Consider the following 18344-nt stretch of genomic DNA (forward strand, 5'->3'; position numbering starts at 1 on the left):
ACAACAAATATGGAAAATTGGACAAGTATCGGCAATCCGATATGCATCAAAAATTCGGTAAGTACTAGAAGTTCGATCAAGAAGGATCGAGCACACAAACTAGTTTTGAAAGGAGTTCAGCAAGCAATTCATCCGCAAGGCGATAACGGAGATATAACGGCACTTTTTTTTTTTTTTTTTTTTAATGCGAGTAAACTTGAGTGTGAAAATGCGAGCTGCGAATAAAATTGTGGATTTAGTCTGAATGAATCCTTTTTGCTTTATTTCTGAAGATGAATATTTAGCGGTGAAACAAAGGTCAGTCAACAATATTCTGATAACTGCAATTATTTTTCCATAATGGTATCATTCAGTTAGGGAACAGAAAACAAGTTTATTCCAAAATGAGAGGCTTAAAACAAGTACTTTTATATAGTAGAATATGACAGTATTTATAAAAATATTAACAAAAATTATTTATGATGGTGAAATAGAATGAGGAGCAACAGAAATAAACACAAACGGATAACCAAAACGAAAACGCAAATTAATTATGAATATCGATTTATTGTATCGTGAACCATTATTCATGATCATGATATCGATATTTTTCAAAAACTAGCATCGAAAAATCATTTTTTTTTTTTTCCCTGATAAATCGAAAATCGGCACACTACTGGAAGGAAAGACACATCGAAAGTCACTACTGGAAAAAAATATTTTTAAAATAGAGAAATAAATAACATACAACTAAGCTGCAAATCAGTTAACATGTCTAAAAGCAGTAATTGTTGAAATTTAAAAATGTACGGGTAAAAAATTGAAGCTTCGAAATGGAACATTAATCTAACAAAGTAACTGGAAATATTCGGAGTATTTTTTATTGTGGTTTTTTGCTGTTTCTTAAAAATTGCACGTAAACAAACTTTTAATAAAAACGAGCTAACATAAGCAAATTGCATAGAACTAAATTATAAATGGATTAATATATTAACATGTGCAAAAAAGAAATCTAGGATACATAATATACTGTATTTCTCTGAAAATAGGATGCATTCAAAATGTTCAAAAGCTAAACTTTATCATAATTTTTCAGGCACTATTCTTAAAATAAATTTTAGTTAAGATCATGAGCTATATCGCCGTATAGTTATTGCCGAATGACGAATCAATGTATAGATACAATACATGCACACTTTTGATAAATATCATATGTAGTTCTGTCACATTAGAATCTTCAATATTCAGTAGATTTAAAGGGAATAATGCTGGGCCATATCATATCAAATGAACCAAAAAATGTGATCTGACACCCTTGATCTTAGATTTTGATTAAATTCCGTATGTTTGTTTCTTTTATAGATTTAAATAAGCATACAAAATATTTTTGTTTCATCTCAAATTGTTTAGGTCTTACAACCTGTTAAAAGTTTTTCATAATTTTTATCAAATAGGCCTAAGTATCAAAATAAGTTCTTTTAAAGAAAAGAAACTATCTTCCTCATTTATCAACCAAACTTGATGAAAATTCTTATGAATATACATTAATATAGAAGGAATTTGGAAAAAATAAATCAGCTGATACATATACATGTTCAGAAAAAAAAATCCTAGTTTTATTTTATATTTTTAAATAAAATGCAGAGTTTTATACTAAATGGGGTAAATTCCAAAGCAAAAAGGATAATTTTTTAAAAAATTATTCTGGTTTTAAAAGAATTCTCTGGCACATAAAAATATGAAATAAATGGTTTTTTAAAGTTTAATTATTTTTTACCATGTAGGAAAGATTAATTTTAAATTGAAGTGTTAGTTTATAGCGAATTAAATTCAAATCTTCAGTTTAAATACGTCCATTTTGCTTGCATTACCAAACTATGAAAAGTAGCCACTATTGTGTACTATAGACAAGATTACAAATTTGGCTTTAAGAATCAAGATTTTAAAGTAAATAACTAACAAAGTAAAAATTTTAATGGCAAAATTAAGCACATATTTACAACATTTGTTTAAATGAAAGAAGTACTATTTCAAATTTCACTATTAAAAAATATTTCGAATTCTATTTCCATTGTTTTTTAATTTTCTAACAAGTTTTTTAAAATTTCATTGAACATGTACCATGCATTCATGAGAGAACTGGTAATTTCTGCTGATTCATTATTTTGGTGGGAGGTTGCAATGATATGAGGAATGAGTATTGCACACATATCTCCTATCTTGGGTTAGAAAAAATGATACTGATAGTTCATGAGAATGTAAAAATTTACAGAGATGTATCTTCTTTTGCACTCACCATACCAAAATATCATATATTCACATAAATACAACCAATAAAATAATCAGGATATAATTTTCCATTTTGTCAAACAAAGTTTGCTACTTGTCACATAAGTTGAAAGTGAGAGCAGGTTTTTTGTCACAGCTGATATTTTTTAACATCCATCATTACCAAGTCATCTGTAGGTCAAAAGTTGTGGAATGATATTGTTGCAAGCAGATTCCGATAGCTCTGTTGTAACTTTTCAAATCAACCACTTCTTTAGAAATGCAAAGGAAATTAATGTTTTAATAGTGAATTTGCAAAATTTGATAAGTGCATTTGCTATAATAAGCAGTCCATCCAAATGTTGTTGAAGATTTTCCTTCCTAGTTAAACATTTGAAGTACTCCCTTTCCATCATTTTTTGTGTGTGTGTGACTGGCTGCAAAAAATGTTACCTGGGCTTTAAATTTAAACTGAAAATCCTTCTTGTGCAAACACATATTCCTGAAGATTATTTTTTTATTATTCAGTGTATCCGTTATTGAAGTAGTGAATTTTTGTTATATGTGGGTAATTATATTCCAGAACGATGATTAAAATTTTTTGGATCTCATATACTATACTCATGTTTTAGGCCATCAGTTGTGATGCAAGAATCAGTTTTCCATCACTTGCATCCTTATAATAAATTGTGATAGGATGAATAATGCTTGTATCCGAGATCCAATGATAGCCTTGAGCTTCTTCTTACATTGTAAAAGCACAGTTTTCATTAAAATCCATTAAGATAATAGCTATATATCAGGAAGACATTAAAAAAATTTTAATGAAGTTTATGATTTGGTAATATATGAATTATGGTATTAACTTGTTCAACTTTCCTATTCATTTATCAATAAAATTTAATTGGGCTTGAACACCATATCATTTCAGTTCAATAAGTTAAAAGTTATTGACTGTACTAAACTGGATCTTCATCATTAAAATTCTGACTGTAAAAACTGGAGATATAAGCACCTGTCACTGTGCCTTAGCATGCATTCGATTGTTGCTCCTTCACAAAATAGTGTACAACATAAGTTTATATATATATATAAAGCATAATGCAGTTTGTATAAAATATCGACAAGGAGTCGATATTTCGACTCCTTGTCGACAAGGATAGTTTCCTGTGAAAAATTATGAAATGAACTAAAAGAATTAAAATTAAATCCACGGGTGAGATTCCAACGTTACATTGCGCTCGCCGTGCTTCAAAGATGAATGATTCGGTGCAAGTTCGCCCAGCTGCAATGTTTCCGTGGCGAAGCTGTTTCACCGCCGTCTCCTTCGGCTACCTCAGGCCACACCGTTTCACGTATACAGTGGTCCAGGGTCCGGTCTAGTTCCCGTTGAATCCCCTGCATTTCGTAACCTGTGATCTCATCCGACATTCCTGCTCTGCTCTTCAATAGATATCCTTGTGTTTGTGCTTCTTATCGTCATGTGCGTGCTCCTTATATCTTCAAGGAATTGGGGCTCCTTGTCATCATAAAAAATTCCTGGCTCCTCACCTATGCTGAATAATCCCGATCTCGACATCATTTCCTTGTTATATTATCATCACCAAAATAATAGTCACCTGCCGTAGTGCCAGTGCCAGTGCTCAAAATTGCATTTTTGTGATTAATTAAAAAAGTGAGAATTCTTCAAAAAAGTGTTTAGTGTTTCCCGACTCAACGGTGAAAATCAAGATTTATATTGTGTGTTTTTCTTTTCTTTTGATTTTCATTTTTGAATTTTAGAATTATTGCAAGTTACATTTTTATAGTATTATTTAAAAAATTGAATTTTTAGCTTTTTATCAAGCCTATTCTTTAAAATTTTATGCATAAATTTATAATGTTTTTTATTTGAAATATACTTTAATGTTGTTAAAATCTGGAAAAATGACAATTATTAGTGTCCAGACACATCTCAACTTTACCAAGTCTAGCTAACTTGGAAAGTGTTTATAACCCTCATAGTAATGTAAATATTGTTATTGACACAGGATCCACTCTTTCAATTATATCTGCAGATATTGTAAAAAAACTTAATTTGACAAGAAAAAATATAAACCCTATTAGAGTCAAACAAGCACATGGAACGTTCCAATTAACCCAAATTTGTGACATATATTTAAAAATTGGTCAAATAAATCAGAAAATCAAATTATATATTATGGACAATCCTTTACCATATATCATTTTAGAACTTCCAGATTGTAGTTTATATAAATTAATTATAGATTGTGACAAAAATAAAATATTTCAAAATGGAAAAATTATTACCAACTTGCATACTAATAATATTTATATGTCTTTACATATTATTGAAAATAATAACACTAGTGATTAGGGATTGCAATACCGGGATACCGAATACCGGTATTTTGAGCTATTTGTACAATTTTGTAATACCGGTATTCACAAGTTTAAATACCGTTTTTTCGATATTTAATTGAAATTTTTTAAATAGTTTCCATTATATGTTCAGGGATCGCCAACATAGCAAAATAGTATACGTTTTTTGTTTTTATGTCTCCCTAACCGGCGAAGTGAATTAGACTGTGAATACAATGTTGCATCTTACAATCAAGAGAAGTGATAAAATACTGTTTGACAATGGATTGTAAAACCCTCCGAAAAAATATAATTTGGATGAAATTATGACAGCATTAGATGGTTTGCCATTTCGAGTGTTTTGCACTTCTACTGAATTAAGAAAATCACTATCCGCCAGAGATTTTAAAATTCTACCAACATCGGTTAACACTATAAGAAGAGTTGCTATAAACTACAGAAACGGTGTTCGCAATTCTTTGAAACACGAGCTAATACGATTAAAAGAAATGGTGAAAAATTTTTTCTTACATTTGATGAAAGAACAAGTATAAGAAATAGACGCTATTTATATATAAATATTCATTCAGAAAAAAAAAAAAATGGAAAATAGAACTTACACATGTCTCGGGAAGTATACCAGTCGAAAAATGTGCGGAAATGCTTAAATCTAAATTAGCGAAACATGGATTATCTCTGAAAGAAGATATTGTATCCATAACAACTGAGGGAGCAACAGTTATGAAAAAAGTTGGAAAGTTGATTGGTGCAAATCAGCAATTGTGCTATGCTCATGAAATTCAATTAGGAGTAATAGATGTATTATACGAAAAAATAAAGAACAGAAGAATCCAAATACTGTGGCAATAGAATTTGTAGAGAGTATGAGTGAGAGTGATATTGACAATGTAATTGTTGAAGAAGATATTGCTAATGAGGATGAAATATTAACCCATCAAGAATTGCTTTCTATAATTTATAAAGTTAGAAAAATTGTTAAGAAATTTAAACGTTTCCCTACAAAAAATGACATATTACTAAAACATATATACTAAATGAAAATAAAACAGAATATATGCTAATATTAAATTCCAAAACACTTTGGAACAGTTTACTCCTACAGATGGAACGATTTTTGAAACTGAGAAATCCAATCCAAAAAGCAATAATCGACTTAAACCTGTAAATTAATTTTTTCAGATAGTGAATTCGACTTAATATCCAGAACTGTATCATCTCTACTTCCAATAAAAATGACTATTGAGGCATGTCGGAGAGATTCTAATTTATTAACAGCTAATGCAACAATAAATTTCATGTTTCAGTCACTGAAAAAATAGCACATATCACTATCTGAAGAATTATATATTACATTGAAAAATCGCACAGAAGAAAGATATACTGAAGTAGAAAATGTTTTATGGTATTTACATAACTATAATGATTTTAAAAATGAAAATGAAAAAGAAAATAAACAATTCAAATATGATTAAGTTTATAGTAAATTTTCATAAACTTTTTTACCCAAAAACCTATCCACATTCAGAAGAATTCGGTTCAGTTATAGAAGATTATGATGACACTAAGGTCGATAGTGAAAAGGAATTGTCTCTTGAACAAAAATTAGAATTAGCGAATAAATAAAATTGCGCATAAATAAAAAAATTTCAACGAACCAAAATAAAATACAGAAATCAGCTATATCCAAAATCATCCGACAAGAAATCCATTTATTTGAAGATGAGGGATTTAGAGGTAAATACTTGGAAAAAGTATATCGCGCATTGCTAACAGTACCACCAACTAACGTAGATGCCGGAAGAGCTTTTTCGACAGCTGGCCATTTTTGCACAAAATTACTTTTCAGACTTAATGACAGTACAATTGATGCATTATGTTTTTTAAGGTCACATTTCAAAAATTTGTAATAGTACCACAGACTGAATAGTGATATTTACACTTTTTCTTAATTTAAATAAATAAGATGTTCCTTTACTTTTTTGTGATTCTTTATATACTTTTATAATTTATAAGTTACAAAATTATTTTTTGTGATATTTACTCTCTCTTATAAAACTGGTAAAAAAAACAAAGAAATACCCGTGTTTTCTTTCTTTTTCTAAAATTTCTAATACCGGTATTAAAACCGGTATCCCGGTATTAAGATAAAAAAAAAATACCGAATACCGGTATTGAAATTTTGGTCCGATATTGCAATCCCTACTACTGATAATAAGGTCAAGGTAGTGAATACCTCAGAGGAAATCTTCCCTCCTCTGACTGTAAACAAACTATCTGAACCTGTGTTATCTCTGGTGTCAGAACATTCTCATGTGTTTTCAAAAAATAAATATGAGGTTGGTAAAATAAGAATGGAACCTCCTAGAATAAATTTAACATATGATTTACCAGTTTCTGAAAGGGCTTATAGAACCTATGCTACTGATGAAATTGAAATAAATAAGCAAATTAAAAATTTGTTAGATGAAGGTTTAATAAAAGAATCTACTAGTAACTATTCCTCTCCTGTAACTTTAGCATATAAAAGAGATGAAAATAGAAAAAGTCGTCTTTGTATTGATTATCGTAAAATTAATTCTCTTTGCAAACCTGAAGCAGAGCCTCTCCCTAGAATAGATACCTTATTTGATAAATTAAGTACTGCTAAAGCTTCTTCAACTTTGGATCTTGCATCTGGATATTGACACATAGCCATGCATGAACAAGATAAACATGAATCGGCATTTGTAACTACTGAAGGTTTATATGAAGTCCTGCCTTTTGGCTTTAAAAGTGCACCTGCATTATCCAATAGAACTATTTGTAGAATTTTAAATAAACATAAATTTTCAAATTTTGCATGTCACTATTTTGATGACATAGTAGTTTTCTCCAACTTATTACATGTACACTATGATCATTTAAAACAGATTTTTCAAATGTGTGAAAAAGAAAACATTAAGTTAAAATTTTCTAAATGTGTGTTTGCTTAAGATAAAATTAATTTCTTTGGGTATGAAGTCAAAGAAGGATGCATGTCTCCTGATAATCATAATATTGAAAGTATTAAAAAATTACAACCTCCAAATAATGTTAAACAACTTCAAGGTTTTCTTGGTTCTGTAAATGTTTATAATAAGTTTATTGATTCTTATGCTAAAATAGGAGAACCCTTAAATAATCTTCTTAAAAAAGATACATCATGGCAATGGACAGAAGATTGTCAAAAAGCTTTTGAAATGTTAAATAATAAATTGATAACTAAACCAGTGTTACAACTATATAACCCTAATTTACCTCTTCATGTTTTTTGTGATGCATCTCAGATAGCCATTGGAGCTGTTCTAAAACAGCATGACTGTTCTGGTAAATTACATCCTGTATCTTATCATTCAAGAACTTTACGCCCTTATGAAAAAAATTACTGTATAACTGAGTTGGAATGTTTAGCAATAGTAGATGCTCTTGATAAATTTTATTACTATTTACATGGGAAAAAATTCATAATTCATACTGATCATGCTGCTCTTGTTTGGCTTAAATTAATTTTTAAAAATGTAAAAAATTAAGGGGAAGATTATTTCGTTAGTCTTTAAAATTAAGCATGTTTGATTATGAAGTTAAATATTTAAAGGTATACCTATTATAATTAAATATTAAAGGTCACCTATTGTTGAAGCTGATATGTTATCAAGGCATCCTACTGCTCAATATCTCCAACATTCTGTGCATTTATTGGAATTGGATGAGATAAAACACTATCAAAGTTAAGACAATTTAGATAATACTAAATATAACAATATTAATGATGTATATGCAGTTAAAAAGAAAAAATTTTTTTAAATAGTTGTACCTTTTTCTCTTAGGAGAAAAGCTTTGCAAACAGCTCATGAACAATTTGGGCATCCAGGCACTCAAAAAATGATAAATTTAATTACTCCTCAGTATTATTGGCCCCATATCACTCAAGATATTGCACTTTTTGTTAAACATTGCGATATTTGTCAATTAAATAAAAAGAAAAAGCAAAAAAGATTTGGCCTTTTACAGGCTGTGCCCCCCCCCCACACACAGATCGTCCTTTTGAATGCCTTTCTGTCGATACTGTTGATGGATTTAACTAGTACAATTCAACTAAAAAATTTCTTCATATAGTAATTGATCATGCGACTAGATATGTTTGGGCTTTTCCTTCCAAAAATGAAAATTCTGAAACTTATATTAATATATTAAAGCAAGTTTTACAAATTCAGGTTCCTTCCAAATTATTAACTGATAGAAATGGTGCTATTACCTCATCTAAATTCAAACATTTCCTCAGAAATTACAGTGTCAAGCATCTGTTAACATCTTCACATCATCCACAAACTAATGGGAAATGTGAAAGAGTTAACCAGTCAATAGTAACTAAATTAAAGTGCAAGGTCAATTCTTCTCCCACTAAAATTCCTTGAACTAGACTCTTAGAACAAGTAAACAATTAATATAATTTAACACCTCATTCAGTTACAAAATTTCCTCCTGCATATTTGTTATTTGGCACTTTAACTTATCCTCCACCCTTAACTCAAAATCAATTCTATCCTCCAGTCGAAGAAGCCAGAAAATTAGCTAAAGATAATACAATAAAATATCATGATAAAAGTAAAATAAGATATGATGCTAGATTTATAGATTCTCCATTCAAACTTGGCGACATTGTAAAGTATGAGGAATTTAATTACCCTAATCGTAGAAAATTATATCCAGTATTTTCAGGTCCATATGAAATAGTAACTAAAATTTCAGATGTAAATTATGAAATAACTAAACCAATCGCATTAACAAACAAAGCTACTGATATTGTCCATGTATCAAAATTAAGAACACATTAAGAACATCCCATGTCTCTTACACATAATCCCCAACTTAGGTTGGCACGTTGTCTCCACTCATAAGAGTTAGTTTTTCTTTTCTTCACGATGATGATGTGATAGGTGCCATCACAACATAAATTCAAATACAGCAGTTTTATTGAGATGTGAGTATAGGGTCAACCTCACAATTTATTTCTATCTCTTTCTATTTTTAGTCTGGGTATGTTGTTCTCCACTTTGGAAACAAATATTCCTGGATGAGAGTAGACAGAGAATAAGAATTACGTCCCCTTTCTTGATGTCCTAATTTTGGGTCATTAAGTTTCACCTACTACTAGAAATTGGTGGACAAGGTTTTACTATTCACCACTAATTGGCTAACTAGTGGGTTAACATTTTCCTTTTACAATTACACATTTTTATGTCATTTGTTTTGAATATTTACGTTATAATAAGAGTATTTTGAATCGCACATTATTTTCAGATTCAAGTCTTACATACAAAAATCAGAACTATGTTGATATATTACTATTATATAAGTTCAATTTGTTATTCCATTATTTTACATTGAATTTGATAATTTTGGTGAGCGTTCTACTATTTAAAGGACACTGTGTGCAAGCCTTCTTTAGAGACATTCCTCACCAAATAGAGACAATCTCACAGACTGAGAGACAATAGAATGAGTTTCTGCAGAAAATCATTTGTATATTGTACATTTTAATATTATTATTTTTGGTGTTGTCTAATATTTAAGTTTATTTAATATTTTCACAGATAGCATTTTATCTTTTTTATGCTTTACATAATCTTGTTCAAAATGATTTTTATATTAATGCAAAGGTAAGGGAAACTCGGGTATCACTTTTAATACGCCTTTAAATTTTAGTTTCTTACTTGACCACCACTGTAAGGTAAGGCTGTGTGTTAAGGACCCTGACATACTTCCACTGCTTGCAGTGGGGGGAAAATTGTAATGATATTTTAATTCTAATTTCAATTTAATTAATTTCCAAGATTTTATCTTAATTTAGCCCATAGTAATTTCATTCTATTCTCTTATTTCGTGATCCAATTCCACTTTCTCTACTTAATTAATTCAAAAGTAGCTTTGTAAATAGCTGAATTGGCTAAAAGCCTAATTTCTCCACACTCTGCGTGAAGGGACAGATATTGCTGACGAGACACATTCTTTTTTAAAAGATCCCCGTGTTTCCCCACCTCTTCGACAAGTGTAACGAAAATCCCTATCGAAATCTTAATATATTAGCACTATGAAAAAATATTTTCCCTATCAAAATCTCAGGTTATATAAGACCAGGGATAAAAGGATCAAGAGCTTTTTCCTCATTCCTTTTCTGTGTCTTTCTGTGTGCTCATCGCTTGTACATATGCCTGCTTCTTTTTCAAAATGAAATTAAACGATGTCAGAAATCAAAAGCGTCTTCACTGTCTTCAAACTGCATTCTACTTCACATAAAATAATGCTTATATATATAATTCTCTTTAATGAATCAATAAAATGATATTTTGATGTATTGTGGGTATGTACACTATGAATCAAAGTATCAAGCAAAAAGACACTATTTAAATATAAGAGAAAAAATTTTTAATGCTCCATTTTCAAGTCAGAGTATCCCAATTTAAAATTTCAATAAACCTCATTATGTTTACATAAAATCAGGCCAAGCTGATATTCAAGTATTTGTCCTCACAATGGCATCTTAATCAGAAGAATTCAAACCATCACATCACAGGAGTATGGCTTCCTTCAGCAATGTCAAATATGATTCTCGCAAATGATTAAATGTAAATTATGCATTATATAAGAAATCGCCAAGAAATAAGCCTTAGTGCATCTTTTAGTGCAAAAATTAATATAAGAAAGACCAAGTTTTATTTTCAGTAAAACAATGCAAAGATGGCTAAAATGTTAAATAATTTAAAAACAGAAAAAGAATTTTCTTCATTTATTGAACTTTTTAGGATGTTGCTGACAATAAATTGGGGGTAATTTCTTTTAATAAATAATGAAACTATACAATAAATGAATTATTAATGAAACATTTCAAATTGCATGATGAATGGTAGTATCGTGCATTTTTAATATATATTTAGCATCAAAAAAGGGGAACATTGTTAAAATAAATTTATCTGTATAGAGGAATGAATGGTGCAATAACAGTTGAAAAGTTATATCAAGTGGTTGACATTAACAAAAATCTTACTTAAATTAAAAATATTTTTAATGCATTTGTAATTTCATGTTAAAAAATTTGAAATAAGGTTTAATAAAAAAAACTGCTCATACTGCAAAATAAATTTAAATTAAAGTAGTATAAAACTGATGAATTAGAAAGTCCAAGTCTTAAAATCAAGAATTCATTTATAGATGAGTTTCTGTTTAAATTGCTAAAAGGGAGTGAAAGTAAACAATTTGAAATTTTTAAACAAATTATCCTTGTGCATTTATATACTATTATTTTCTTGTCATTTATTCAGTACACTTCTATTGATTTTAGTTGATTAATATGGTACTTCAAATACGGTACTTCACCAAATTTATTATGAAATCATATTTGCAATGCTATTTTCTCCTAGAATGACAATATCTAGAGGTGAAACTTCAAGTTCTATGCCAGCCTATCCCAAATAAGCATGAAAACAAACCAGACCATTTATGAGACTCAATTCCACATATCCAAATATATTTAAGAACAGGAGTGTAATTGAAGTATTTTATTTCCTCACAAAATGACTAATTTTTTATTCATGACTGAAATGAATTATTATTCATTTTCATTTTATTTAATGACAACAAGAAAAACAAAGAATCTAAAAATAACTCAACACAAAAAGCAGGCCAGATTTTTAATAAAAATGGATACAAATGAAGATTTTAATAAATGAATGATTTTGTAAGAAAAACTTTCTATGCAGATGACAACTTATAAACTCTCAAAATATTTTAATAAAGGATTTACTTATTTGGAAACACAAATTCTTTACTTTAAAATTTCACAATAATGGAATTCATGCAAAAAATTTTTATTTTCCATTACAGAAAAACAAACAATTTATACAAATTAAAACTAATATTAAGAAAACAATAAAAAGTTAAATGCAAAACACAAAATTTGATACACTCCAGGACTAAAGCTGCATGCTTGTCTCTTAGATCCTTTGTGAAGCACATGGTAAAAACACCATAAGAATTTTGCTAAATGTCAACAAAATCTCATGCGTTTTATTCCTCAATGCCTTAGAACAAACACAACGATACAGTTTGTAATTTAAAAAGAGTTTCTTTTTACATTTAGAAGAATCACAATAAGTAAAATTTAATAAAGAAATCATTAATAAAAATCAGATTCTGAAGCATCTGATCTTGAAGATGGCAGAAAAGATTCATGCAAATTCATTAAAAGTTAATTAATAAATAAAAAAAATGTAAAAATATTATTATACAATGCAATGAAAAACTGAAGTAAAGAAACAATCAAGCAAGAAATACCACTAACTGCAACTTACTCAGAATGATAAAATCGCCACTAGTTCTACAGATTCTAACACTTTCAATAACATCTCTTCTTTTTCAGAACATCGGCATATCCCAGGCAAGTCCCTATTTAATATCAATTATTCAGTTCCAAAGCAGTACACATAGCTATATTGCTAGTAAAAAATTACAGAAAATGTGCATTGTAAAAATATATCTACATTTCTAGAAAGACTTCACAAAATGGCCTATACACCCTGAGCAGTTAAGGGACTAAATATCAATAAAATAAGGGACTAATTCTAAAGAAAAGTGATTTTACAGATTCCAGGATATAGAAATGAAAATCAGGCAAACTCAAACATACTATTGCCATACTTTCCCAGCGATTATATAAGGAAAAGTGTATTCTGAAAACTATCATCCTAGAAATATACACAAACGCACAATAGACGATTTGAAGTTCATGAATTTTCAGAAGCTAGTCTAAGAATTCCTCCATGAGAAAAACAAGTTTACAAAAGTTTACCAAGTTTACAAAAGAGAAAAAAGTGATTTTTTTCAGGCAAAACTGAAATTCCCTTAATCATCTGGATGAAATTCTAAATTAAATAAATTAAAATTTTAGATTTGCACACAAAGTATTAATCTGATATATTTCACACTGAAGTAACAGAAACTATATCATGGTTATATTTTGAAAGAAAATGCTTCTTTGTGACACCAATTGCTAGATTAAGTCCTCTGTGAGCTTGTAGGCAATGGAAGTTTCAAGAGTTAGGCTTTCTCCTCAAATTTTAAAATCATATATTTGTTTTACTAATTTTTGATAGCATTTCTACATATAAAGTTTTTAGGTAGAAAACATTATGACAAAATGAAATTTTTTTAAAAAAAGAAGATTTTAATGCAGGTTACCTTCAAGAGAATTGGTTTAAGTATTCTGTGTACAAAAACAAAATTTAAAGTTCAAATCTATAACCTTAAGCAAAATGGTAAAAAATAAACTGTTTTTTAATGTAATCTAAATAACCTAATATAAAGTTTGCCAAGACTGTTGACTTTTGAATCTGGCAGCCAACAGCAAAACAAATTAAACCATGTTGATCTACAAAGGAATTTTAAATCATAAACTCCTAAGGATATTTTTCTAAAATTTAAATGACATTTGATTTAAATTTAAATAAGATTATTGCTTCAGTAAATGAAATGAAAGAAAATAAGTAAATTCTACCATAAAAATAATGGAAGGGAGATTTAATGGATCCCCAGACAGTTGTTTATTTAACTTATTTGATAATCTGGTTTAAGACAACATGTGCTTAATATTAGAGATGTTTATTATTAAGTTATATTAGAGGTAATTATAAATTAAATGGAAGTAATTATCATGAGGTGACAAATTTAAACCTAATTTATCATATCTGATTTACTTTTAAACATCCTTTAACAAAATGCTACATTCAAAAGTACATCTGTTAATTACTATACTAAGATATGAACATTAGTTTGATAAGTAAAAGCAAGAAATATAAGATTATTACAGTCGATCAAATTATCAGTATACTGCAAAGAATTACACTAAATATATCATGCACACTTATCTCTATATCTTAGCTAATTCATTTATATTTGGATCAAGTACAAAACTCGGCAATCTTAAAGATCAACGATTTTCGAACTACCCTCAAACAATTATAAATTATCTTGAATTCAAACAGTTCTCAGATTTTCAATTTAGCTACATTTTTATGAGTAATTTGTTAGGCAAATTTTAAAAGTATTATTTAATCTAGCTATATATTTCCAAATTTCAGGGGTTTTTACACTATAAACTGCAGTACTCTAGGGAGTCAGTACTAGAGGAGACTATCTTTCAGGGCACCCCAGACTTTATATAATTTATATTTATGTTTTTTAGAAAATAAATTTAAAGATAAAATTATATAAAATTTTATTTATATAATTTGTATTTCTATTTTGAATTCAATTTTATTGGTCACGACATCAAGTATAATAATGCAAAAGAATAAGCAATTTATTACCTAATTTGAGAAATACTTTCAAATTGATAATACAGATAAATTTACAAAGATTCAAGATCTATTTGATACCAGTGTTCCATCTAGATTTTTTGCTCAAGAAGAGAAGTAAAACATTTAATTTTTGACCTAATATTAGTTTCATTAAAAAATATTAAAGCTCCAAGCAATTTTATTGAGTTTTGGTGGTTAATAAATATGAATTCTAACAGTCAAAGAATTGCTACTTATTTGTTCAAACTAGGATTTTCAGTAGATGCTGAAATAAAATCAAAATAAAGTATGAACAATCAGTATAAAAAAGGAAATGAGGACAAGAATTTCATAATTTGAGGGAAAATGCAATTATCAAGAGGTTTGTTCTTTCTGCTGATTATCATATTTATTAAAATTTATTCAACAACATTTTAAATAATCAAAAGTTAGTTTTATTCATTTTTTTACATAATACAAAAAAAGTATTAATTATTTAACAAAAAGTACTCATTTTGTGTAAGATACCTTAGTAAAATATGGATTCAGTAAAGTTAATGGAGAGAAAAAAATGACATTATCAACATACAGGATAATTTCATTAGCTGATTTTGTGTTAATTATGTCAAAATACCCCTTTTATATAATTAAAACAACGTAATATTTTCGGAACTTAATAAGCATTCTAATTTCCTCCTCAAGTAAGAGTTAATAAAGATTTTTATACAAACACTATTTAGAAATGATCTTAATCGAAATCTAAAATTACAAAATGAAATATTCATTCATTAAAAGTATATTTCCAAATATGGAATAACTGATCCACATGAATAAATAATCTGGAAGTTGAGGGAACATAAGAAGCTGATATTAAATTAACAGTCTACTTGAAATACAATTTGTGATTTTAATTAAAATAAGGCAGGCACAGTTAAACTTTTTAACTCACTGTAGCTATAAGAAGCACATTTTTTTAGTAACTTAATGCTTTGTTATAACACTAGGAAATTTTTTCAACATAGCTAATGAAAATCATATTCTAATGTATAGAAGAAGTTATGTAATTATTACATGTAAATGAACATAGGCAGTTGGGAAACGAAATATACTTGATAAACACTAAGAATCCACTATAGATGTCACCGACACACAAACGAAAAGAGAAGCATCAAACAGACAATTTTATAATTGTTTATATTTTTTTCAGCATACTGTCAGCAAAATTAGTTATAAAAACAGAATTACAGGATACAAAGTTTAATAAATTAAAAATATATTAAGCACATTTAAATTAATAAACTATATAAAAATTATTCATGCATAAATAATTCCTGACACATCAAATTTATGATTACTGAAATAAAATGCACATTATCATAAAACTGATAACAGTTTATACATAATACCCGAAACAAATCACCCCAATAAGTATTTCTAGAAAAATTGCCGATATATAAGACAGATCATCAGGTCATTCATTTTTAATATATCGAAACACAAAATTAAATTTGGAAAAAACATTTTGTTCCACTTACCTTCATCTAACAGCTGAATCTTACAGATACTATATTTCCATCTGGATCAAAACACTGCTAAAAGAAATTTTTTACTAGTGTTAATCACATTCATTGAATGCATTTCATAACAAGAATCACATAAACATGAGCAGAAACGCCCTCAAACACAGTTTTATAAACACATTCTAAAATGCACAATCAAATAATAACATTAGTCCAAAAAGAACATTTAAAATTTACGATCAACAAGCACAATTTTACAGAAACGTATAGCGAGAGAACGATCATGTAATGTTAACGGACTTGGAAAATTTTTTCGGGAGAAATATCCACCAGGCAGCTCTAATCGATAATATTTCTCTAAGGTGCTTAATTTTTGCATCCATTTCACACTACGCACCCTGGATCAGATACAATATTATTTAAGTTTATTATTGTATGCAAATACTTTTAGACTATTTGTTTTATTAATTCTGTAATTTTTTTGCTTTGATTTAGATTTTTGTTTAACACTTTAAATGTGTCATTATTTAGAATTATGCATATATATATAGATATAGGGTTTTTACTCCCGGTATTAAGTCTATTGGCACGCTGCCAAAAGTGACGGAGTTGTCCTACCGAGGTTATAAAAGGAAATCGCAGTTTGTTATCGTTATCATAACGCGTTAATCATTCTGTCACTGAGTGTGCCGATTCATTAGTATTCGTTCTTTGTTTCAAGAGGAAAGAAGGATTAACGATTGTCAGCGAGTGATTCACTTTGAAGAAAACTCTTACAGGCCTTATTTTTATTTATTTTCTTATTTAATCTCTTTAAGAAAATTTGTTATAATTTTTTTCGTTTACTTAAAACTGTTGTTTTTAAGATAGTGCTAATTAGGGTTAATAGTAAACGTGCTAATTAGGGTTAATAGTAAACGATGAGTTTGATTAGTGTTATTTGATATTTTGTTTTTTCATGTAATAAGTGTATCTAAATTTAATTGCATAGCCTTAAATATTTATTTCTCATTGAATGTTTGTCATATTTTTCTGTTTAATTATAGTGTTAATTAGGGTTAAATAGTGAGAGGAATTTTACTAGTGCTTTTGTCATTTTATTTATTGTCATTCATAAATTTTTTTGAGTACATTGTATAGAAATGTTTTTTAGTGACTAGTTATTTATTGTCTTACAGTAGAAAGTGTATCGTTCATGTGGTAGCTAGTAGAATTTGGAAATATCTCAGTATTGCATTGACTTTGCTCTATTTGATCTTGGATTAGCTTATCTGTGTGCATATTATTCAGATATTTATTGCTATTAGTCATTTGTTATAAGGAAATCAGTTTAGAATATATAACTGTGTCACAATGAATATTCTTTTGATTGGAGATTCGATGATTAAACGCTTGGAAGCGCATTTATCTGAGGATTTGGATGTTATTTTTTACCGAGGAACAACCATTGAGAGGTTAACCAGTAGAATTTCTAAAATAAAGAAACACTACGATTGGATTTTAGTGCATGTGGGCACCAATAACATATCAGTTGATAGTTTAGAAATAATACTTCAAAAGTATAGGTCACTGGCTAATGAGATTTTACTAGTCAATCCAAAGGCAAGAATTATTTTCTCCAGTATCATTCCTAGAGATTTTAATTACTTTGAAAACGATTACTGGAAAACTGTTGAACATATAAAAATCTTAAACCATAAGATTGAAGCTGTAAATAAAGCATTAGAAAAGTTGTGCCATAATGAAGATGCTTTTATCTTTTGCAGTTCTAACAAGCCATCCTGGTCTGGTTTCCTGGGAAAAGATGGTTTACATCCTAATAAAAGTGGTGATCTTCGCTTGGCCA

At 28.6% G+C, this 18344-nt stretch overlaps 1 protein-coding gene across 3 annotated transcripts in view; it reads right to left on the reverse strand.

Moving 5' to 3' along the window:
• LOC129959478 (G patch domain-containing protein 2-like) overlaps nt 1-17035 on the reverse strand; it is a 45003-nt gene extending 27968 nt beyond the window's left edge. The window contains exons 1-3 of one of the 3 annotated variants that reach the window (XM_056072326.1): nt 16799-17035; nt 16514-16567; nt 12996-13089 (exon numbers count right to left, since the gene is read on the reverse strand). The gene's annotated coding sequence lies outside the window, so the exon portion shown is untranslated. The other 2 variants (XM_056072327.1, XM_056072325.1) reach the window with 2 other exon arrangements.
• Between the last annotated feature and the right edge of the window lie 1309 nt (nt 17036-18344).

This window comes from Argiope bruennichi, chromosome X1 (genome assembly GCF_947563725.1).
Source record: "Argiope bruennichi chromosome X1, qqArgBrue1.1, whole genome shotgun sequence".
NCBI classification, from domain to species: domain Eukaryota; kingdom Metazoa; phylum Arthropoda; class Arachnida; order Araneae; family Araneidae; genus Argiope; species Argiope bruennichi.